At 44.9% G+C, this 25,675-nt stretch overlaps 1 protein-coding gene across 5 annotated transcripts in view; it reads left to right on the forward strand.

The window, feature by feature from the left end:
- slc8a3 (solute carrier family 8 member 3) overlaps positions 1–25,675 on the forward strand; it is a 518,329-nt gene that overhangs the window by 298,258 nt on the left and 194,396 nt on the right. The window contains exon 1 of one of the 5 annotated variants that reach the window (XM_063052172.1): positions 23,334–23,424. The exons of 3 other annotated variants lie outside the window; for them this stretch is intronic. The gene's annotated coding sequence lies outside the window, so the exon portion shown is untranslated. Of the gene's footprint in view, positions 1–23,333; positions 23,425–25,675 lie in introns of those variants that run through there. One more of the 5 variants, XM_063052152.1, reaches the window with a different exon arrangement.

Below are 25,675 nucleotides of genomic sequence, written 5' to 3' on the forward strand. Positions count from 1 at the left end.
TGCTCATATCAAAGAGGCATGACAAGGAGAACCCATGCCGGCTTTGACTGAGATCTTCAGGGGTTCTTCTTCGAGTGCACACAGCTTCAAGAGGCTGTGTGTAACATATCTGACAAGTACCACTCTGCATGAGCATTCAAGCACATCTCAAGCACTAGAACTTGTCTTTGTGATCTCCTGGTACAGTTGAGAGAGAGGATTGAGTTGATGGTAAGTGAAGACCAGGTATAAGAAGGAGAATAAAATATTGTGGAGGAGATGGGCGGGGTGGGTGGGAATAACAGGGCGCCCAGGGAGGAGATCAGATGAGGGATGAGTAACAATACTTGGAGAGGACGGGGGGATAAGAAAGAGGTCATAGAGAGGGAGGGAGTATGTAAAAGATTGCTGGGATGAACAGGAAGAGATCTAACAACATACCTCATCGATTTTGCCTTCATTGAACATTAATAAACAAGAAACGGCATTACACGCTACTTTTTGACGGTAAAATTTGGGCACATTGATATTGCCACTAACAGCATATGCTGCCTTGAAACCCATTTGTTTTGTTAGTATTCCGTGTATATTCTGTGATGGGGAAGGGAAGACTGGAACCAAGCATCTGTGATTCTTAGGTACTGGAGATTGATGAGAACAGATATTAGATGGATAGGCCTGTGCAAAAACTGGCCTTAGAGGTTAGTTTATATGTTAAGATAGAGCCTAGCATTTATACAGCAATTCAGGCTGATTGCAAGGATTTTTTTTTTTTTGGTGCTTGTGGTAATTGTTAGGTCTACATGCCAGGAAGTTGATATTGATTAAGCTGGAACTGAAGTTACACAGAATGTGTTTAGACCTACCCTTTTGCCAGCTCGGGTGGAAAAATGCCAGTCATTTGGCAAGGGGACAGTGGCAGGATATCTGTGTGATTGAGACGGTAACTGTTCAGGCGTGGGGAGGTGGTGCTGATGTGGGGGGATATCTTTGTCCAGGTGTTGATTCCTTCCGGCACGCCGCGGGATGGGTTCCGCAGTACGCTGCTTTCAAAGCTTGGCTCATCACTAATGGAGATCGTTTACATTCTGCACAGTACGGTGGCCTTTGGCACACAGCAAGCCTATAGTGGATAGGTTTCTCTTACAGCCAATCGCTAGAAAAAGGAAATACTGTAGATTCAGTTAGGTCTAGGTGGCACTATGGAGTGAGATATTCTTACACACAATTTATTTTTCCTTCATCTTTCTAACAATACCTTTCTATTGCTGGCAGAGGTGGTCAAAATCAAGGTAGAATTCACAAAATAAAATGCCTTAAGAAACTAATTTCAAAAATAAAATGCTGTCTGAGCTTCCCTGACATAATCTTCACAACCAGAACTTCACTTGAAGAAAACTGTCTTTGTCGGTTGCAACACACACAGAACACTGGAGAAACTCAGCAAGTCGGGCAGTATGTGTGGAGGAGAATAAACAGTGCTTGTTTCGGGCCGGGAGCCTTCATCAGGACTGGAAAGGAAGGAGTTAGGAGACAGAGCAAGAGGGTGGAGGGTGGAGGGGGAGGATTACATGCTATCATGTAATAGGTGACACCAGGTGAGAGGGAAAGTGAGTGCGTGGGGAAAGGGGGGGGGATGAAGTAAGAAGCTGGGAAGGGAGGGGATAGGTGGAAGAAGTAAAAGACTGAAGAGGAAGGAATCTAATAAGAAAGGACAGTGGACCATGGAAGGAAGGGAAGGAGGAGGGGCACCAGAGAGAGGTGATGGGCAGGTGAGGAGAAGAGATGAGAAGGGAACAAGAATGACTAAAGGAAAAAGAGAGAAAGCGGAGTAAGAGAAGAAAACGCCAGAAGTTGGAGAAATCGATGTTCGTGCCATCAGGTTGGAGGCTACCCAGGCAGAATGATTTTTTGCTCTGCCAGTCAGAGTTTGGCCTCATCAGGGCAGCACAGTAGTATAGCAGCTGGCGTAACACTTCTAGGTGCCAGCGATGGTGGTTCAGTTCCTGCCACCGTCTGTAAAGAGTTTGTATGTTCCTCCTGTGATCGCATGGGTTTCCTCCCATATTCCAAAGGTGTACAGTTAGTAAGGGTCAGTAAGTTGTGGGCAAACTGTGCTGGTGCCGGAAGCATGTTCTGGGACTGTGTCGGTCACGACGCATTTCACTGTCCTCTACGCTTCGATATAAATGTGAAAAATAAAGCTGTTTTCTCTGAACTCATGGTGGTAGAGCAGGCTCTGGACAGGCATGTCAGAACGGGTATGGAGTCGAATTGAAATGGGTGGCCACCGGAAGATTTTGCCTGTGGCGGTGGACAGAGTGGTCAACCGCCTTTGTCGGTTGGCCTGAAACTCGAAGTGTGACTCTTTTCGATCGTGGGTATTTGCAGTTTGTCGCTGAGCAGCTGTCAATCAGATTTTTTTTGTCTGATGGTCTATGTTTGTTCAGTGATAGTACTGGCTGGGTATTTCCACCCCTGCGTTTGCAAACCTTATGATTATTCTCTCCATTAACATAACTGAGCTAACACTTCGGCCTGACAATTGTGTAAACAGAAAATGCCAACCTTCCAATCCTACAGGGGTATTAAATATTCCACAGCTTGGATCCTTGCCTGGATCGTATACTATCAGAAATATCCAGATGGTGAAAAATATCCACATATGCAAAGTACATCAAGTGATTTAACTGGAAAGAAAATAACACATCTCCAACAGTGGAATAAACAAAACCTTGTGAATTGGTTAATTAAAGCAATAAACAAAAGTTATTACTGATGCAAAATACACTGAATAACTTAGAAAACTGTGCTAGTAATCAAGCAGCATGTGCCTCACAATCAGCCAGAGGTTTTAAAGGGTATTTAAGTTATTTTCCCACTAAATAATTGGATAAGCAGTCAACAAGCTCTATTGTCCTGGAAAGAGAGGTTATGAGATTGTTAATTCAGAGAAATTAAATGAACAGTGGTTAATAACATTGCAATATACATTATCCTCCTTGCACGACTATTAAGAATATTAATATTCAGAAATTGTATCAAATAAAGAAACACATCTAGAAATGTGGTGACACTGCAATCAAACAAAAACTTACAGATGCTGGAAATCTGAAATAATAACAGAAATTGCTGGAAATACTCAGCCAGTTAGGCAGCATTTGTGTAGAGAAAAGCAGAGTTAACGTTTTAAGTTGAAGATCCTTCTTTAGAATTGAGAAAGGTCCGACCTGAAATGTAAATATTTTTCTTTTTCTACCCCTATTGCCTGAGCCACTGAATGTTTGCAGTATTTTCTGTTGCTTAAAACATATTAGCATTATCAGGATAAAGGCAGACCCAAGCTGTGCTAACTGTGACCAACAGCACCAGATACAAAAACTGTTCTTCACCCTATCCTCCAAGCGTGGCAGTCTAATGCGGAGCTGCCACAAGTCTGTGGCACACTGATGCACAGAAGCTGCCAGACTTCACACGTTTGGGGACTCCACCTGTGTTGGTGTTTCTCAGCATTACGTGGGTTCCTCTGGGTGCTCTGGTTTCCTTCCACGAGTTTAATTTGTCACATGGGTGGAGCAGGCTCATTGGGCCAGAAGGGCCTGTTACCAAGGTGGATTTCTAAATAAAATAAAAAAAAGAGTTTAGACCATAAGGTATAGGAGCAGAATTAGGCCATTTGGCCCATCAAGTCTGCTCCACTATTTTATCATAGCTGATCCAATTTTCCTCTCAGCCCCAATCTCCTGCCTTCCCCCCCATATCCCTTCAGACCCTGACCAGTCAAAGATCTACCAAGCTCTGCCACAAATATGCATAAAGACTTGGCCGCCACAACTGCCTGTGGAAAAGAATTCCACAGATTCACCACTTTCTGACAGAAGAAATCCCTCCTCATCTCCATTCTATTCTGAGGCTGTGTCCCCTAGTCTTAGACTCTCCCACCATAGAAAACATCCTCTTCACATCCACCCTATCAACGCCTTTCACCATTCGATAGATTTTTAATGAGATCATCCCTCATTCTTCTAAATTCTCATGAATACAGGCCAGAACCATCAACACTCTTCATAATACAAGCCATTCAATCTTGCAATCATTTTCCTGAACCTCTTTTGAACCCTCTCCAGTTTCAGCATATCCTTTCTAAGATACGGGGCCCAAACCTGCTCACAATACTCCAAGAGAGGCCTCACCAGTTCTATATAAAGCCTCAACATTACATCCTTGCTTTTATATTCTAGACTTCTTAAAATGAATGCTAACATTGCCCCAAGATACCTTTTAAATCTTTCACCCCTCATCTTAAACCTATGACGTCTAGTTCTCTTTCCTGGGAAATAGAATGTGTGTATTCAGCCTATCCAAACCCCTCATGATTTTCTCATGATTATGCCTGCCTTTTTGTTGGGTTTGTGGAACAATCTATGTTCCGTGCCTATTCTGGTATCTGTCCCCCACTTTTCCTTCGCTACATCGACGACTGCATTGGCGCTGCTTCCTGCACGCATGCAGAACTCGTTGACTTTATTAACTTTGCCTCCAACTTTCACCCTGCCCTCAAGTTTACCTGGTCCATTTCCGACACCTCCCTCCCCTTTCTAGATCTTTCTGTCTCTGTCTCTGGAGACAGCTTATCCACTGATGTCTACTATAAGCCTACTGACTCTCACAGCTATCTGGACTATTCCTCTTCTCACCCTGTCTCTTGCAAAAACGCCATCCCCTTCTCGCAATTCCTCCGTCTCCGCCGCATCTGCTCTCAGGATGAGGCTTTTCATTCTAGGACGAGGAAGATGTCTTCCTTTTTTAAAGAAAGGGGCTTCCCTTCCTCCACTATCAACTCTGCTCTTAAACGCATCTCCCCCATTTCACGTACATCTGCTCTCACTCCATCCTCCCGCCACCCCACTAGGAATAGGGTTCCCCTGGTCCTCACCTACCACCCCACCAGCCTCCAGGTCCAACATATTATTCTCCGTAACTTCCGCCACCTCCAACGGGATCCCACCACTAAGCACATCTTTCCCTCCCCCACTCTCTCTGCATTCCGCAGGGATCGCTCCCTACACAACTCCCTTGTCCATTCGTCCCCCCCATCCCTCCCCACTGATCTCCCTCCTGGCACTTATCCGTGTAAGCAGAACAAGTGCTACACATGCCCTTACACTTCCTCCCTTACCACCATTCAGGGCCCCAAACAGTCCTTCCAGGTGAGGCATCACTTCACCTGTGAGTCGACTGGGGTGATATACTGCATCCGGTGCTCCCGATGTGGCCTTTTATATATTGGTGAGACCCGACGCAGTCTGGGAGACCGCTTTGCTGAACATCTACGCTCTGTCCACCAGAGAAAGCAGGATCTCCCAGTGGCCACACATTTTAATTCCACATCCCATTCCCATTCTGACATGTCTATCCACGGCCTCCTCTACTGTAAAGATGAAGCCACACTCAGGTTGGAGGAACAACACCTTATATTCCGTCTGGGTAGCCTCCAACCTGATGGCATGAACATCGACTTCTCTAACTTCCGCTAAGGCCCCACCTCCCCCTCATACCCCATCTGTTACTCATTTTTATGCACACATTCTTTCTCTCACTCTCCTTTTTCTCCCTCTGTCCCTCTGAATATACCTCTTGCCCATCCTCTGGGTCACCCCCCCCCTTGTCTTTCTTCCCGGACCTCCTGTCCCATGATCCTCTCGTATCCCCTTTTGCCTATCACCTGACCAGCTCTCGGCTCTATCCCTCCCCCTCCTGTCTTCTCCTATCATTTTGCATCTCCCCCTCCCCCTCCAGCTTTCAAATCCCTTACTCACTCTTCCTTCAGTTAGTCCTGACGAAGGGTCTCAGCCTGAAACGTCGACTGCACCTCTTCCTATAGATGCTGCTTGGCCTGCTGCGTTCACCAGCAACTTTCATGTATGTTCCCTCATGATTTTATACAGCTTTACAAGATTACCCCTCAGTCTGCTATGTTCCAGGGAATAAAGTCCTAGCCTGCCCAACCTCTCCCTGTAATTCAGGCCTTTGGATCCTTGCAGCATTCACATAATTTGTTTCTGCTTTTTTTTTCAGTTTAACGATGCCTTTGCTCTAAAAGAGTGACCAAAATTGTGCACAATTCTCCAAATGCCTTGTACAATTTCAACAGAACATCGCAACTCCTATACTCAATGACTTTGAAGGCCAGCATGCCTTCTTTACCACCCTATCCATCTGTGATACCACTTTCAGAGAATTATGTACTTGTGTTCCTAAGTCCCACTGTTCCATAACAACAGGTGCATAGCTATTCACAATATACCAATGAGAGTCACTCACATAATAGATATGTTGTTGATGAGCTTGAAGGTTAAACATCCCATATTTGCAGAACAAATTCTGAAGCAAGGTGACTTGCAGCACAGAGTGGGTTTCCACCTTTCCTTCCATGAATGAGTCATGGGTGAATGATGTCAGTATGTGTTCACTGCTTAAGTGTCTGCCTTAGAGTGCATCACACCTGAAGGGCAAAAGCCCAGAATTTACTGGATAAGGTATTAATAACAATCTCAGTTCACTGCACTCATGCTCCAACAGAATATTTTGAATAATGCTTGAATACGATTGGTCATCTCTCCGATAGAGAATTCAAAATGCAAGGACCTCGCTGGCTGATTGGGAGAAGCCTTCAGAAAGTGATTAATCCGATGGTCATGTCTGCAGTTGGGAACAGATTATTGTATTAAATTAATAACTTTGTTGCTGCATATAATCCCAGTAGGACTTTATGAGTACTGAGAAGAACAAGGGAAATAATGGATTATAGTTGAAGATGTCACTGCTGCTGACTGACATACTAATTTGTAGTGTACACCTACACAAGGTTAATTAAAAAACTATGCTATAAAGAATGCCCCAATATTTACTAGAACTCAGGCAAGAATGAGAAGTTCTGGTCTGGACTCTGGTACCAGAGTTAATTCTTTGGCTAAACCTTTGACCATGTACCTCAATCTCTCCATATGTGGCTTAGTCCCATCTTGACTGTGTATCTGTGTACCCCATTGCAGCAACAAAGGTTTTGTTTAAACTAGTGGGTTTCTTTTTGTCGGTATCCAGGGATGATATGAAGGGAAAAACTTAGTTCTGTTTGGACCGAGTCTGATTCTGCAGGCAGTTCTAGCCTTGAAGAATTATCACAAGCAAAGCAGTGTGGCCTCTGTCAGATCTGTTGTTGAATTTTGCAAGAGCAGCTGACCTCATTAACTGCAGGTCCCCTGCGAAGAGATTTTGTGTGGATTTTGCGTGCAGTTTTATATGTCATTTAATGTCCCACGGTGGCAAGGCTAGGGACTTTTAACGAATAGAATTTTATGGAATGTAAACACCCTGCACAGATACTCAATTAAAGCTAAGTAACTTCTTTGAGACTATTGAAGTTAAAACTCTAAAATCCTAATGTTGGAAATATTTTGAAACTTGAATCAGGAAGCCTTCAGCTAGTGTCAGCAGGTAATTTCTTCAAGAGCAGGAAAAAATTGTTCTGAGCTTCAAGCTCGAGAGAGGTACACACTTGATATGAAAATCCTGAGCCAGTCAACCTGTTTCATTATTCTTTCTAATTTTATAGAATTATCATTTGGGAGCTGCTCATTTGCCACCAAAGCATGAAAATAAAAAAAAAACTGCAGATGTTGGAAATCTGAAATAAAAGCAGAAAATGCTGGAAGCACAAAGCAGGTCAGGCAGTATCTGTGGAAAATTAACATTTCCAGCCTGGGACCCTTCGACAAAACAGGGAAGGAAAGAAAGAAGGTTGATTAGACAGCAGGGAAAGTTGGGGGAGGATGAGCAAAGGAATGGAGGGAATTTCTCTGAAAGGGTGAAATAATGTGGCATTTAATGGGTAATTAAGTTCCTTTGTCTGTATGATGTGCTGCTAGTGTTCAAAGAACATTTATTATCAAAGTATGTATAATTGTATAACCTTGAGATTTGTCTGCTTACGGGCAGCCACAAAACCTGAAAGAACCTGTTGTGCTGTGTATAGTCTGTGCAACCTGGACATGGCCAGCAGGCTAAAATACTGAAGTGAAGAATTTTTTTTTTGTAAATGGTGGGAGGGGAGGAGGCAAAAATGACCAGTCCTAATACATTTAGAAAGGAAGAATTAATTTATTTCAAGTTGGCGAATTCTTTATTGAGCCCCGTTCACCATACCTAGGCTGCTGAATGTTTTGGGAACTGTAGACTTCACCCTGCCTTACTTTCATGAGGTTATTAGTTCACCAAACTTTTCCACAGTAAATCGAGTGGCGGGTGAATTTAGAGAGACTGCCTCCTCTTTCCATTAAGCCCCTGGGGAAGATCCTGTGCTGATGTACAGTATCAGAATTGATGATGAGGCAAGCAGACATAAACTAACCCCCAAGGATTAATGCAACACACATCAAAGTTGCTGGTGAACGCAGCAGGCCAGGCAGCATCTCTAGGAAGAGGTACAGTCGACATTTCAGGCCGAGACCCTTCGGCAGGACTAACTGAAGGAAGAGTTAGTAAGAGATTTGAAAGTTGGAGGGGGAGGGGGAGATCCAAAATGATAGGAGAAGACAGGAGGGGGAGGGATGGAGCCAAGAGCTGGACAGGTGATTGGCAAAAGGGATACGAGTGGATCATGGGACAGGAGGTCCGGGAAGAAAGACAAGAGGGGGGAACCCAGAGGATGGGCAAGGGGTATATTCAGAGGGACAGAGGGAGAAAAAGGAGAGTGAGAGAAAGAATGTGTATATAAAAATAAAAAACAGATGGGGTACGAGGGGGAGGTGGGGCATTAGCGGAAGTTAGAGAAGTCGATGTTCATGCCATCAGGTTGGAGGCTACCCAGACGGAATATAAGGTGTTGTTCCTCCAACCTGAGTGTGGCTTCATCTTTACAGTAGAGGAGGCCGTGGATAGACATGTTAGAATGGGAATGGGATGTGGAATTAAAATGTGTGGCCACTGGGAGATCCTGCTTTCTCTGGCGGACAGAGCGTAGGTGTTCAGCAAAGCCGTCTCCAAGTCTGCGTCGGGTCTCGCCAATATATAAAAGGCCACATTGGGAGCACCAGACGCAGTATATCACCCCAGCCGACTCACAGGTGAAGTGTCGCCTCAGCTGGAAGGACTGTCTGGGGCCCTGAATGGTGGTAAGGGAGGAAGTGTAAGGGCATGTGTAGCACTTGTTCCGCTTACAAGGATAAGTGCCAGGAGGGAGATTGGTGGGGAGTGATGGGGGGGGGGACGAATGGACAAGGGAGTCGCGTAAGGAGCGATCCCTGCGGAAAGCGGGGGGGGGAGGGAAAGATGTGCTTAGTGGTGGGATCCCGTTGGAGGTGGCGGAAGTTACGGAGAATAATATGTTGGACCCGGAGGCTGGTGGGGTGGTAAGTGAGGACCAGGGGAACCCTATTCCTAGTGGAGTGGCGGGAGGATGGAGTGAGAGCTGATGTACGTGAAATGGGGGAGATGCGTTTAAGAGCAGAGTTGATAGTGGAAGAAGGGAAGCCTCTTTCTTTAAAAAAGGAGGACATCTCCCTCGTCCTAGAATGAAAAGCCTCATCCTGAGAGCAGATGCGGCAGAGACGGAGGAATTGCGAGAAGGGGATGGCGTTTTTGCAAGAGACAGGGTGAGAAGAGGAATAGTCCAGGTAGCTGTGAGAGTCAGTAGGCTTATAGTAGACATCAGTAGATAAGCTGTCTCCAGAGATGGAGACAGAAAGATCTAGAAAGGGGAGGGAGGTGTCGGAAATGGACCAGGTAAACTTGAGGGCAGGGTGAAAGTTGGAGGCAAAGTTAATAAAGTCAACGAGCTCAGCATGCGTGCAGGAAGCAGCGCCAATGCAGTCGTCGATGTAGCGAAGGAAAAGTGGGGGACAGATACCAGAATAGGTACGGAACATAGATTGTTCCACAAACCCAACAAAAAGGCAGGCATAGCTAGGACCCATACGGGTGCCCATAGCTACACCTTTAATTTGGAGGAAGTGGGAGGAGCCAAAGGAGAAATTATTAAGAGTAAGGACTAATTCCGCTAGACGGAGCAGAGTGGTGGTAGAGGGGAACTGATTAGGTCTGGAATCCAAAAAGAAGCGTACAGCTTCTTTTCCCATTCCCATTCTGACATGTCTATCCACAGCCTCCTCTACTGTAAAGATGAAGCCACACTCAGGTTGGAGGAACAACACCTTATATTCCGTCTGGGTAGCCTCCAACCTGATGGCATGAACATCGACTTCTCTAACTTCCGCTAAGGCCCCACCTCCCCCTCGTACCCCATCTGTTACTTATTTTTATACACACATTCTTTCTCTCACTCTCCTTTTTCTCCCTCTGTCCCTCTGAATATACCCCTTGCCCATCCTCTGGGTCCCCCCCCCCTTGTCTTTCTTCCCGGACCTCCTGTCCCATGATCCTCTCGTATCCCTTTTGTGAATCACTTGTCCAGCTCTTGGCTCTATCCCTCCCCCTCCTGTCTTCTCCTATCATTTTGGATCTCCCCCTCCCCCTCCAACTTTCAAATCTCTTACTAACTCTTCCTTCAGTTAGTCCTGACGAAGGGTCTCGACCTGAAACGTCGACTGTACCTCTTCCTAGAGATGCTGCCTGGCCTGCTGCATTCACCAGCAACTTTGATGTGTGTTGCTTGAATTTCCAGCATCTGCAGAATTCCTGTTGTTTGCATTGTCCCTAAGGATTAATACCCAGCCAGTTCCCAGTGTTTCCAGATGAACTGGCAGCTGGCGCCTGCCGTATCTCCACAGCCGCCACAGTGGATTCCAGCTTCCTGCCTGACAGGTAGCTCTCAGGAGCTGACGGTTCCAGGGCAGTTCAGTTTTGAGTTGCGAAGAGCTGGGTGTCAAAGTGCAGGTTGTGTTTAGCTGAACCACTGAAGGAAGCTGATAAAAGATGGCCAGGTGACATCTCCTCTGTCATTGCTGACATTTTTTTTCTGGGGAGGTCCTTCAAAAGCTTCCAATTAAGAGTATTCATTGATTGTACCCTCATAACTGCAGGATTTGTGGCTTTAGTCACAGTGGTTTCCCAGAGTGATTGATCACATTATGTTCAATTAGTTTTTTTGTGTTTTTACATCTTGTGATGTCACTTCCTGGTAGTCCAGTGGCACCACTTCTTCACGTGCATGTGGTAGACTGATTCTTCATTGAGTAGAGACCCAATTCACGGAAAGGAATTTAGCATTGCATATTATAGCTAAGGGAACTATAACGTTTGGTAAATGTGGGGGGTCACATGGAGTACAGCCAGCTGCAAGATGGAGTAACATCCTTGTTGATCCAGTTTAGCAGATCCATGAAATGTTATTGGTGGACATTGGTCCTTGGTCCTCCTCTGCATCAAAGAGGGCAGCAGTGCCTCCTCTTGTGTTGCTGTATTGTTATGTTAATGTTGTATTATATTATTATATTTCATTTTGCAAGCATCTCTTTAAGGGTACTGCACATACAGTACTGTTAAAAGTCCTAGGCATATATATGTAGCTAGGGTGCCTAAGACTTTTGCACAGTACTGTATTTGTTAAAGTGGAGCAGAGAGTGAGTTTGTAAATCTGGCGGGATCAAAGGATGTTGGGAATGACAGGAGTGGAGCGCTCTGGGATTGGCAGAGGAGGAGCACCAGGGGCAGAGGATGGTGCTGGTAATGACACACTCAGCCCTGAGACACCAGGCAAGGTCATTTGATTCCAAACAAATGTTTCTTTGATCATTACAGAATGTCTCTCCGATGCATCCCACTCCCTCCCCTGTCCCTGCCCCCTTCCCACTCTCAGTCCATAACAGAGACCCACATCAGAATCAGGTTTATTATCACTCACAGATGTCATGAAATTTGTTTTTCTTGCGACAGTAATACAGTACAAAACATAAAATTACGACGGTACTGGACATGCCCAGTATTATGGAAATGGCAATAAAGAAAGCAGTTATGTTTCTACCCTGCTCAGCGCTGTGCTATCAATTCCCTGCATGGCGTATATCAAATGGTCTTATTTGGTGCGAATTGCTGAAAGATTCACCAAAAGAAGTTTGGCATTGCTTGTGATGCCCTTGTAGACCAGTGTATAATCAGGATCAGTAGGAGGCCACGTGGAGCATGGCCTACTGTGAAACACTAGAGCTTTTGAACAGGTGAGTCTTTGTAGCTCTAACACTAAAATAAAAACAGATGTACCTGTCTCACCTTGACAGTGCCTTTTAACCAGGAAGGGTGGCTGGCACTGGGGAGGTTACAGACGTGATTGTCAGACCTGGACACCCACTTGGAAGAAAGGATTCTGGGGAAATTTCTTTGTATGGAAAGTTGTGAAAGGCTTAGATAGGTTAAACAGGAAGGAGCAACACACACAAAATGCTGGTGGAACGCAGGAGGCCAGGCAGCATCCATAGGAAGAAGCACAGTCGACGTTTCAGGCCGAGACCCTTCGTCAGGACTTGGTCAGGAAGGATCTATTTCCCTTAGGAGTGTGGTTGTTAACTAGTTTGCATAGATGTCAGTTAATTGGTAAAAAAGATTGGAGGAGGTTTGAAAAAAAAACAATGATTTAATTCAATAAGTGGTAGGTGTCTGCCTGAAAAACTGTTGGAAGGAGAAATCCTCACCTCATGTGAAGAACTCGAATTGCCAGAACCTGTAGGGTCGTGGATTCAAGTCAGTAGGCCAAGTTAACCCAATGTTTATTTTTGGCTAGCTTGGATATGAAGGGCAGAATGGCCTCCCTTAATGTTTTAAACTTCTCTGCTTTCTACATTTATGTAGGCACCATCTATGCTTATTGTTAACCTATCTACAATGAAAATAAGCCACTTCTGTTCCTGGATTATGGTTTGTAGCTTTCTCAGATCATTATCATGACACTCCCCGACACTTCTGAGTCCAAAAGACATTGTCTTTTGTTGCATGATACTGTTCACATTTGGTATCTTCTCACTCTCTAATTTCCAAGCACATGATAAAAGTTGGCAATGAACAATAGGGAACAAATTCTGCTCCACCATTCCATCATGGCTGATTTTATTATCCCTCTCAACCTCACGGGAAAAAAAATGCTAAAGCCGGGAGTTAATGGAAAGGGTGAAAAGTGAAACTGCCAACCAATGGGTTTAAGGGAGATGTAATCAAGATATGATAATGGTGTTAAGGTACACATCGACCACCGATGTGTTTAAACACAGGGTTGATGGTCTGAATGGCCCAGTCCTGTTCCTGTGTTTGTAAGAGACAAAGGAATGTCAGGAAGTAAGATGATATGAAAGGGCAGTAATGAAATGCCACCGTTGATACTGTTCTGGCTATTAGGTGTTGGCGGAGCTGCTGGTACTAGCTGAGGAGATCCCCTGAGCGTCATGTGCATCTATTAATAGTGACAGGGGATTAAGGAGATGCTTGATAACATGTTGCAGCTGAAAGGAAAACTCCCAGTGGAATATTGCAATTTGGTAGAATGAGTTCTGCACAGGCAACCACTGCTCTTTCCTTAAGTGCACCGTGCTTTTATAGGCTGGTCTTATTTAACTACTTTTATACCAAGTATTGAATCCAGACTGTGGTGTCAAAGAGACAACAATTTCAGTCTCTTGGATTAACTACTTACTATAAACTTAACCATTTCCTCACCAGCTCTCACAATGCTCGGTTGAATTTTTGGTATCATGGGAGTACAAGGGACGGTTCATATTGCATGTGGAGGATATCGAGCTCAGTGGGAGCAGCCATCAAGAGAAATCTGCCTACATGCACATCAAACACATTCATGACTTGGAACAGGTTTCTTCAATAGCTTCACCCATGCTGGCAGCTCCCAGTCTCCATCATGTTGTGCTGAAGGATGTTATGTTTGTCTAGCTGCAGCAGCCAGAGGAGGCGGCAGCTTCTCTGCAGGTTATTTTTCAGTCGAGAGCTTGCTCGTTCAGTTTTATTTTCTGTACGTATAAAAAGGAAGCAGGTTGTTTTTTTTTCTGTAGGAATGAAAAGGAAGCAGGCTGTAGTGGAGACCATTTTGGATTGACCATTTTTGGGAGTGGCCCTGTTTGAGCTTTAAGTGCCGTGGTTCAGAATGAGTGCTGAGGTTTTGGTTCAGGAGGCTGCAGAGAGAGGGGCTGAGTAAGTAGGTGCAGGTGAGGTTTTCCTTACTGTTACTGCTCCTATTTGCAAGCTCAGACTATCTAAGAATGACTTTGAATTCAATGATTAATTTTACCTATAAGTCAGAGGCATGACGATGAGAAAGGAATTTGCCCCAGCCTATGCTAACACATACATGGCAAAGTGGGAAGAGACAGCGTTCCCTAAGTGCCCCAGGAAACCTATGTGGCTCTCTACAAGTACCTGGATTACATCTGGGGGGTGTGGACGCACTCTGAGATAGACTCTAAATTCTGAATCCTCATCACCTCGCCATAGAAGTTAAGGCCACAACAAGAAGGGAGAAAATTGTATTGAAATTAGCACCAGAAAATGGGAGTCAGAAGCTAAAGTGTTTTTCAAAACTATAGACACTCAGGGAGGAGGACTGCAAACAGGCCATTACAATCCTCTTCAATGCACTTAGACGGAGAGGCTACAACAGATGGAAGTTCAGGCCCATCAAATCAGACTTCTTGAAAGGCCTCACAAATCCCATACCACAGACCAGGGCAGCACCTAGGTTACAGTTGATAACGGGATACAGTGGGATGGCAGTCAGTATCCGTGCAGAAATCAAAACCTGCTTTGAGCAATTTACTGAGGTAGACTCACTGAGTCAGTACATTATAGTGTCAGCTTTTAAGAGTGAAAAACTTGAGAGGCATACTAGGCAGTACCAAATTAAAAATAGCCCCAAACTGTTGGGGGTGGTGGTGGTGGTGGTGGAAGAAAGAGTAGGGCATGTGAATGCTTAAGAGTGTCAAAAACCATACACAACATTGGTACTGGTATGTGGGCCCAGTTAAAGCAGAGGATAACTTGTGAATATCAGAGCTTAGTGTACACAATTCAGTGCAAACAATGCCATAATTACTTTAAATAGGGGAGACAGATGACAGCTTTAGACTCAGGCTCACAGGTCACCTTAGTAACACTACAAGAGAAGACCAGAATATTTCCAGCAGCATGGGATCCAAACTTTGGAGATCGTTGGCCTGGAAACGAATGTGAACTGATCAAACCTTCAAAGAAAAAGAGCAGAGAGGAAATGGATTGAAACATTACAAACCTCTTCCCAACTAAGCCTAATAACTAGGTCTAAAAACTACTGATTGCATCTGTAAAATTCGAGCATTAAGAATAGGGCCATATGTTCCTTGTTAATATAACCCAGACTGGGAACGCTCCCACATACCCAGGTACAAGATAGACCCCAGAAAAACTACACAAGGCAGGGGAGGTATGTCCGCTTTGAACTCACATGCACCCCTTTACATCCCTCACTACAGATCATCTAATACAGACCAAATCACATCACAGCCCACTCCATCCCGCAGGTAGATGTTTGGTAATATGGTGCTCCAGGGCACTTGCTCCCCAAGCAGGCCAGGCAAAAACCCTCTCTGCCAGCTCCCTCTCTTCTTTCAGTAGCCCCCCTCCTCTGCCAGCCCCGTCCCTCCACCAAACTCTTCTCCTGTGCAAACCCCTCTCCCCACCAAACTCTCTCTTTCAGCCCCCTCTCTCCAACATGCCCTCACCTCCATTGCCTGACTGTACCCCGAATCCTAACTACATCCCGCAGTGCAGAGCACACCCATTCACCCTGACCAACACTGAGCATCCAAGCACCTCCTGTCCCACTGCTTTCCCACAAACGCACAATTAAAGACAACCCCTCCCCCGCAGCCCTAATCCTCTGGCCCACTTGACCTCCAACTAGCACACATAAGCATACAGCAATACCTGGGACCCCCTCCCACTCCTGGTAAGATATACGATTCATAAAGATGGATTCCAAGTAAAGACAAGTGGAGTGGAATGAGGTTAATGAAGGGGTGGACCACTCCAAAGTGGCAGGGTCCATTGACCTTGAATCTCCAGTAACGAGAGCAACAGATGCAGGGGGGCAGCTGTGATGTCAGTTAGAGCTGTGATAATTATCCCTGGATTACTCCCAGTGCCATACGCTAGTTAGCTCAGGAATAGAAAGATGAAACAGATGAACATGTGGCTGAGGAGAGGGTGTGTGGGTGGCAGAGTTTCTGGCTATTGAATCTTTGCAACTTCCTCTGGGCTAGGAGTAGGCCAGGGATGGGCTGCACTTTAACTGGAGGGAAGCCAATATCCTGTCTGGGAGGTTTGCTAGTGCTACTTGGGAGGGTTTAAACTACTTTGGCAGGAGGTGTGAACCAAGGCACCAGGTCAGAAAGTGGAGAGACTGAGAGAAAGTTAGATATCATGTCAAGTAAGAACGGACAGGAGCAAGGTAATAACACAATGGGCTAGATGGGTTGAAATGTGTTTAATTTACTGCTAGGAGTATTATGGGTAAGAGTGATAAACATAGATCATGGATCAGTACATTGAACTATGGTGTTGCGGTCACAATGAAGACGTGGTTGATGGAGGGACAGGAATGGATGCTCACTGGTGTTGCGGTCACAATGAAGACGTGGTTGATGGAGGGACAGGAATGGATGCTCAATTCAATTCAATTCAAGTTTAATTGTCGTTCAACCATACAGGGATCCTCACAAATACAGCTGAACAAAACAGCTTTACTCTGGGGTCAAGATGCAAAACACAGTACCCACAGTCATACACAGCACAAAGCACGCACAAGATAGCAAGCACAAGTGGTATCGCAACCACACAATAAGAGAGACCCAAAAACTCACACCATCAATCCACAGTTGCCCCCAGTAGAGCCCCACTGGGGGTGGCAGCACCGACTCCAGGGTAGAGTGATGGGTGCCCGGAATGAACAGAGGTGGTGATGGAGAAAAATATGTTAGTGGTGTTCAAGAGGCTCTTACATGAACATGGAGGAAATGGAAAGATATGCGCATTGTGTGGATAGAAGGGCATTTGATTATTAATTTAATTAGCTTGGCACTACATCATGGGGTGAAGGGGTTATTCCTGCGCTGTACTTTGTCCTTTGTGCTTTGTTCCATGGGAGTGAAAGATTTACAAGACCTTGTGGATTTTACCGAGCTTGGAATGCATGACTTGTTTGAAATCCATGACCTAGGAGTTGGCATTGGCTGAGTCAGGATATGAGCTAGCACATGATTAGTGAACACATAACCCAACGAGTTTACCATCAAATTGATACATAGTACTGAGTCATTTATTCCATAGACAGCCAGTCAGCCCGGGGAAGTACAGGGGCATAACTGCACAAGCGCATGGAGATCGGCCAGTGAGAACAGCGAGAAGAGTTTAAAAAGAAGACGGATTTATACAGCGGGCGTCAGAGTAGAGGGAGACAGAGTAGGAAGGCTTTGGCTGGACGGGGCTTCAGCGATAAAGGGTCAAGGCGAGGCAGGTTATCAGTGTAGAATACAGACAGAAAGTATGTGTGTGAGGCTGGTTTTCTGTGCTCGGTGTCAGATGTGGGAGGTCCTGGAGACTCCCAGCCTCCTGGACGACCACATCTGCACCAGGTGTGTCGAGCTGCAGCTCCTTAGGGACCACGTTAGGGAACTGGAGATGCAGCTTGATGACCTTCGTCTGGTCAGGCAGAGTGAGGAGGTGATAAAGAGGAGCTATGCGCAGGTCGTCATTCCAGGGCCTGGGGAGACAGGGAAGTGGGTAACAGTCAGGAGAGGGAAGGGCAGCAGTCAGAGGCTAGAGAGTACCCCAGTGGCTGCCCCTTAACAATAAGTACCCCTGTTTGAGTACTGTTTGGGGGGGGGGGCGTGGATGGCCTACCTGGGGGAAGCAACAGTGGTTGCACCTCTAGCACAGAGTCTGGCCCTGTGGCTTAAAAGGGTGGGGAAAGGAAGAGGACAGCAGCAGTGATAGGGGACTCTATAGTTTGGGGGGTCAGACAGTCAATTCTGTGGATGCAGGAAAGAAACGCAGATGGTAGTTTGCCTCTCAGGTGCCAGGGTCTGAGGTGTTTCCGATCGCGTCCATGATATCTTGAAGTAGGAAGGAAAACAACCAGAGGTCGCGGTACATATTGGTACCAACGACATAGGCAGGAAAAGGGAGGAGGTCCTGAAAACAGACTACAGGGAGTTAGGAAGTTGAGAAGCAGGACCTCAAAGGTAGTAATCTCGGGATTACTGCCAGTGCCATGTGACAGTGATTATAGGAATATAATGAGGTGGAGGATAAATGCGTGGCTGAGGGATCGGAGCAGGGGGCAGGTATTCAGATTTCTGGATCATTGGTACCTCTTTTGGGGCAGTTGTGACCTGTACAAAAAGGACAGGTTGCACTTGAATCCCAGGGGGACCAATATCCTGGCAGGGAGGTTTGCTAAGGCTATTGGGGAAAGTTTAAACTAGGATTGTTGGGGGGTGGGAACCGAACTGAAGTGACGGAGGAAAGGCAGGTTGGCTCACAACTAGAGAAAGCTTGGAGACAGTGCGAAAGGGAGGATAGGCAGGCAATAGAGAAGGGATGTGCTCAGTCTGATGGTTTGAGATGTGTCTATTTTAATGTGAGGAGTATTATGAACAAAGCGGATGAGCTTAGAGCATGGATCAGTACTTGGGACTATGATGTTGTGGCCATTACAGAGACTTGGATAGTGCAGGGGCAGGAATGACTACTTCAAGTGCCATGCTTTAGATATTAAAGAAAGGACAGGGAGGGAGGCAAAAGAGGTGGGGGCGTGGCACTGTTGATCAGAGATAGTGTCATGGCTGCAGAAAAGGGAGAGGTCATGGAGGTGTTGTCTACGGAGTCCCTGTGGGTGGAAGTTAGGAATAGGAAGGTGTTAATAACTCTACTGAGTGTTTTTTATAGACCACCCAATAGTAACAGGGACATCGAGGAGCAGATAGGGAAACAGATTCTGCAAAGGTGTAATAACAACAGGGTTGTTGTGGTGAGAGATTTTAATTTCCCATATATTGATTGGTATCTCCCTAGACTGAGGGGTTTAGATGGGGTGGAGTTTGCTAGGTGTGTTCAGGAAGGTTTTTTGACGCAATATGTAGATAAACCTACAAGAGGAGAGGCTGTACTTGATCAGGTATTGGGAAATGATTGTGGTCAGGTGTCAGGTCTCTCATTGGGAGAGCATTTTGGAGATAGTGATCACAATTCTATCTCCTTTACCATGGCATTGGAGAGGGATTGGAACAGGCAAGTTAGGGAAACATTTAATTGAAATAATGGGAAATATGAGGCTATCAGGTAGGAACTTGGAAGCATAAATTGGAAACAGATGTTCTCAGGGAAATGTACAAAAGAAATGTGGCAAATGCTCAGGGAATACTTATGTGGGGTTCTGCATAGGTACGTTCCAATGAGACAGGGAAAGGATGATAGGGTACAGAAACTGTGGCGCACAAAGGCTGTTGTAAATCTAGTCAAGAAGCAAAAGAGCTTACGAAAGGTTCAAAAAACTAGGTAATGATAGAGATCCAGAAGATTATAAGGCAAGCAGAAAGGAGCTTAAGAATGAAATTAGGAGAGCCAGAAGGGGCCATGAGAAGGCCTTGGCGGACAGGATTAAGGAAAACCCCAAGGCATTCTGCAATATCTGAAGAGCAAGAGGATAAGATGTGAGAGAATAGGACCAACCAAGTGTTACAGAGGAGAAGTGTGTATGGAACCGGAGGAGATAGCAGACGTACTTAATGAATACTTTGCTTCAGTATTCACTATGGAAAAGGATTTTAGAGATTGTAGGAATGACTTGCAGCAGACTTGCTTGAGCATGCAGATATTAAGGAAGAGGATGTGCTGGAGCTTTTGGAAAGCATCAAGTTGGATAAGTCAGCGGAACCGAACGGGATGAATCCCAAGCTACTGTGGTTAGCAAGGGAGGAGATTGCTGAGCCTCTGGCAATGATCTTTGCATCATCAATGAGGACGGGAGAGGTTCCGGAGGATTGGAGGGTTGCGGATGTTGTTCCCTTATTCAAGAAAGGGAGTAGAGATAGCCCAGGAAATTATAGACCAGTGAGTCTTACTTCAGGGAGGATCCTGAGAAGCAGGATCACAGAAGCACTGTGAGGGTCATGTTTTTTGACTTCTCCAGTGTGTTCAATACCATCCGCCCTGCTCTGCTGGGGGAGAAGCTGACAGCGATGCAGGTGGATGCTTTCCTGGTGTCATGGATTCTTGATTACCTGACTGGCAGACCACGGTACGTGTGCTTGCAACACTGTGTATCCGACAGAGTGATCAGCAGCACTGGGGCTCCACAGGGGTCTGTCTTGTCTCCCTTTTTCTTCACCATTTACACCTCGGACTTCAACTACTGCACAGAGTCTTGTCATCTTCAGAAGTGTTCTGATGACTCTGCCATAGTTGGATGCATTAGCAAGGGAGATGAGGCTGAGTACAGGGCTACGGTAGGAAACTTTGTCACATGGTGCAGAATTATCTGCAGCTTAATGTGAAAAAGACTAAGGAGCTGGTGGTAGACCTGAGGAGAGCTAAGGTACCGGTGACCCCTGTTTCCATCCAGGGGAGTCAGTGTGGACATGGTGGAGGATTACAAATACCTGGGGATACAAATTGACAATAAACTGGACTGGTCAAAGAACACTGAGGCTGTCTACAAGAAGGGTCAGAGCCGTCTCCATTTCCTGAGGAGACTGAGGTCCTTTAACATCTGCCGGACGATGCTGAGGGTGTTCTACGAGTCTGTGGTGGCCAGTGCTATCATGTTTGCTGTTGTGTGCTGGGACAGCAGGCTGAGGGTAGCAGACATCAACAGAATCAACAAACTCATTCGTAAGGCCAGTGATGTTGTGGGGATGGAACTTGACTCTCTCACGGTGGTGTCAAGTTGCACGCCATCTTGGACAATGTCTCCCATCCACTACATAATGTACTGGGAGGGCACAGGAGTACATTCAGCCAGAGACTCATTCCACTGAGATGCAACACAGAGCATCATAGGAAGTCATTCCTGCCTGTGGCTATCAAACTTTACAACTCCTCCCTTGGAGGGTCAGACACCCTGAGCCAATAGGCTGGTCCTGGACTTATTTCATAATTTCCTGGCATAATTTACATATCACTATTTAACTAGTTATGGTTTTATTACTACTTATTATTTATGGTGCAACTGTAATGAAAACCAATTTCCCCCGGGATCAATAAAGTATGACTATGACTATGACTATGACTAGAATTTATGAATATTTGGAGAGGCATAATATGATTAGGAATAGTCAGCATGGCTTTGTCAAAGGAAGGTTGTGCCTTATGAGCCTGATTGAATTTTTTGAGGATGTGACTAAACACATTGATGAAGGTAGAGCAGTAGATGTAGTGTATATGGATTTCAGCAAGGCATTTGATAAGGTACCCCATGCAAGGCTTATTGCGAAAGTAAGGAGGCATAGGATCCAAGGAGACATTGCTTTGTGGATCCAGAACTGGCTTGCCCACAGAAGGCAAAGAGTGGTTGTAGATGGGTCATATTCTTCATGGAGGTCGGTCACCAGTGTTGTGCCTTAGGGATCTGTTCTGCGACCCCTACTCTTCCTGATTTTTATAAATGACCTGGATGAGGAAGTGGAATGATGGGTTAGTAAATTTGCTGATGACACAAAGTTTGGGGGTGTTGTGGATAGTGTGGAGGGCTGTCAGAGGTTACAGCGGGACATTGGTAGGATACAAAACAGGGCTGAGAAGTGGCAGATGGAGTTCAACCCAAATAAGTGTGAGGTGGTTCATTTAGTAGGTCAAATATGATGGCAGAATATAGCATCAATGGTGAGACTCTTGGCAGTGTGGAAGATCAGAGGGATCTTGGGGTCCGAGTCCATAGGATGCTTAAAGCAGCTACACAGGTTGACTCTGTGGTTAAGAAGGCATACGGTGCATTGGCCTTCATTAATCGTGGGATTGAGTTTAAGAGCCGAGAGGTAATGTTGCAGCTATATAGGACTCTGGTCAGACCCCACTTGCAATACTGTTCTCAGTTTTGGTCGCCTCACTACAGGAAGGATGTGGAAACCATAGAAAGGGTGCAGAGGACATTTTCAAGGATGTTGCCTGGATTGGGGAGTGTTCCTTATGAGAACAGTTTGAGTGAACTCAGCCTTTTCTCCTTGGAGCGATGGAAGATGAGAGGTGACCTGATAGATGTGTACAAGATAATGAGAGGCATTGATGTGTGGATAGTCAGAGGCTTTTTCCCAGGGCTGAAATGCCTAGCATGAGAGGGCATAGTATTAAGGTGCTTGGAAGTGGGTACAGGGGAGATGTCAGGGGTAAGTTTTTTCACGCAGAGAGTGGTGGGTGCGTGGAATGGGCTGCCAGCAGCTGTGGTGGAGGAAGAACGATATGGTCTTTGAAGAGACTCCAGGATAGGTACATGGAGCTTATAAAAATAGAGGGCTATGGGTAAGCCTAGGTAGTTCTAAGGTATTGATATGTTCGGCACAGCTTTGTGGGCTGAAGGGCCTGTATTATGCGGTAGGTTTTCTATGTTTCTATCTTTCTTTCCTGGATTAGTCCATTTTCAGTCAATGAAATAAACAGAACTAAACAATCACGTCTAGTTCAGGCAACAGTATTCACCGCCAAAACTTGCCTCTTAATCAGAAGCAACATCTGACAACAGTTTCCAATCTAGATGGATGTGGAGTCCCTCTTGGGTTATTAACCATATATTACCATTGCACACTTCCTTTGGGATCAGTACAGTGTGATTGACTACTCTCAGCCCCACAGATCTTCCTTCTCAAACGTATTGATCTTTGCCTTTTAAATTTATCAGTACACCCTGGCTTTGGAGATGTTGTTAACATAATGAAGACTTGTGGGGTAAGCTGCAATCCTTAAAGCAAAACGTGCCCATTATTTTATTGGAAAGTTACAGTGTAGTATTTACGTTTGTGCTATTTAATACTTGAATCAAGTCCACAATGTTGATATGCTAGTAATCCTGTTAGAAATTGTACAAGCAATGGTGTCACGTAATCATCTATTTTAAACCTAACAAGAACTTTGAATGTCATGGAGGTCATTTTCTCAGGTGTCAAACAGGAAGCCTTTGAGCGGCTGTAATTCTGTATTAGAATGAAAAGCCCAGTTGCTCGTGGTCAGATTGTGTTACTGAAGTTTTAGCTGTGTTAACACCAGCTGCAAATTAAACCAGTGAAACTGTTCTTGCGCATCTGCCAGTATCCTTTGCTTCCTTTTACTGAGCTGATACTCCATAAATCCAAGAGCTTCCACCTTTTCAATGTGTCTCTGTGGTAGGACTTTGTGAAATGCCTCGTAAAATTCTCCGCTGGCATCAACTGTGGTACTTTGATCGACTCTCTGTGAAGTGGCATTAAGAAGGTACAGTCTAATTAATTTGACTGAATATACACTGGTTCTTATTTTTAACTCACACCTTCTGAATATAAGCTTATCTTGCTCCTATTGATGATTTGCAGTGACAATTGTTCCACCAATGTTTGATCGGTAAACCTGTGGTTTCTTGATTATTGCCCTCTCTGAGAACAGCTTAACGTTAGCAACCCTCCCCTGCTCTGCAATCCAGTTTTGAGATCAGAAATTTAGTCCTGTGCCTCTATTACTTCAACCCCTGCTCCTTTAGCAGGCTTGCCTGTTGACCCTCCCTACCAATGATCCTTTTAACGTTTTCCCTTTTACAATTCTGTCTATAAACGTGTAGAGCAAAAAAAAAGCAGGTACTGAAAGTCTAAAATAAAATTAGAAAAGTGTGGGGTAACACATCAGGTCAAGCCAATGAGATTTCACCTTCTGCATGAAAGGTCATCAACTTGAAACAGTAACTGTTTATCTTTCACAGCTACATCCTGGCCTGCTGCATATGTCCTACATTTAGTGTCCATAAATTTATTCTCTTTCTTTGTAACCCTCACATCATCCGGATCCTCTCTGAAGACTCATGCTCAGTTTTGCCTTCTATCTTTGCAGGAACATTTTCTTTAAGAACTTTAATAATAGCCCATTTTTCTCCCATTATTCTCTTCTATTTTGTTTTGTATATAAATTGTTTCAAAGTTCAACATTGCCTTTTCATCCTTTCTCATATTTTTTTTGCCTTCTGCACTTGGATTAAACTTCTTGGTTTTAACTTACTCTTACTGCTGATATTTGCCACAAGGCTGCATTTTTTTTACTATAATGTTTAAATTTTTATTTCCAGGGCAGATTAACTTTGGGTAATCTTCCTTCCGCTTTGAAAATAATATGCCAAGTTGTATCCAAACTCTCTCTTCCCCGAATGTCTCTTAGCTCTTACCCTGCATTCACCTTTTCTTCACTATCACTCCGCATACATGCTTGTCACTGATATGTTCCGACCTAATTAACACAAACTGTAAAATGCTGTGTTCACCATTCGCTTGAAAGCTGAAGGGCTGCATCAGGGCATACTGTGATTTTTCCAGTCTGCACTGAGATAATTAAAGCCTCCTAATCATGCAACTTAATTTTTATTACACTTCTTTGTAATGTGCCAACCGATTTGCTCAACCATCTCACTGTTTGGAACTCTAATAAATAAAAACAACCTTCCTCTCTATTCATCATATCCAGCCAGATATTTTCAATCCTCTTTCAATACATGTATCCCTTTTATTGATAACAGAAACATCATTCTTAACATCCTGTCAATACTCCCTCTGCTTCCTTCTTGGAAACAGGATTATGAAGAAACTATTCCTGACCTTGTTTGAGAAATTTATGCTGCAGCTCTGATAATCTGTGTAATTTAATACCTCCTTTACTGAATTAGATGTTTTCTCATTCTGATCTTCGTACTCTGTAGGAGGTTATTAATTTTTCCACAAACCTGATGGCAGGAATATTGATTTCTCCTTCTGGTGAACAAATGTCTTCGCCTACCCCTCCATCTATTTCCCACTTTGACCTTTCACTTCCTCTCACCTGCATATTATTTCCCCTGGGTCCCTTCTGCTTCCCTTTCTCCTATTGTCCACTCTTCTCTCCTGTCACGTGCTTTCTTCTCCAGCCCTTGACCTTGCCCACCCACCTGACTTCACATATCACCCTCTGGCTATCATCTCTCCCCTCCCCCCCAGCTTTTTATTCTGACATCTTCCCCCTTCCTTCTCAGTCCTGAAGAAGGGTTTTGGTCTGAAATGTCAACTGTTTATTATTTTCCATAGATGCTGCCTGACCTGCTGAGTTCCTCCAGCATTTTGTGTGTGTTGATTCTAATTTTTCTCCTGCTTCTATAATACCTGAAGTTAGGATCACAGAATCAAAAAGCATAAAAAAAAAACTTTCAACCACTCAGTCTGCACCATCAAACATTCATTTATCCTGTTCCGGTCCCATTTTATTCTTTCCAAATTTCCCATCAGTTCTCCTATATTCACTACTTACTTCTATACATTGGTGGCACTGAGGCTGTCTACAAGAAGTGTCAGAGCCGTCTCTATTTCCTGAGGAGACTGAGGTCCTTTAACATCTGCCGGACAATGCTGAGGATGTTCTACGAGTCTATGGAGGCCAGTGCTATCATGTTTGCTGTTGTGTGCTGGGGCAGCAGGCTGAGGGTAGCAGACACCAACAGAATCAACAAACTCATTCG

Source organism: Mobula hypostoma, chromosome 1 (assembly GCF_963921235.1).
Source record: "Mobula hypostoma chromosome 1, sMobHyp1.1, whole genome shotgun sequence".
In the NCBI taxonomy this organism is placed as follows: domain Eukaryota; kingdom Metazoa; phylum Chordata; class Chondrichthyes; order Myliobatiformes; family Myliobatidae; genus Mobula; species Mobula hypostoma.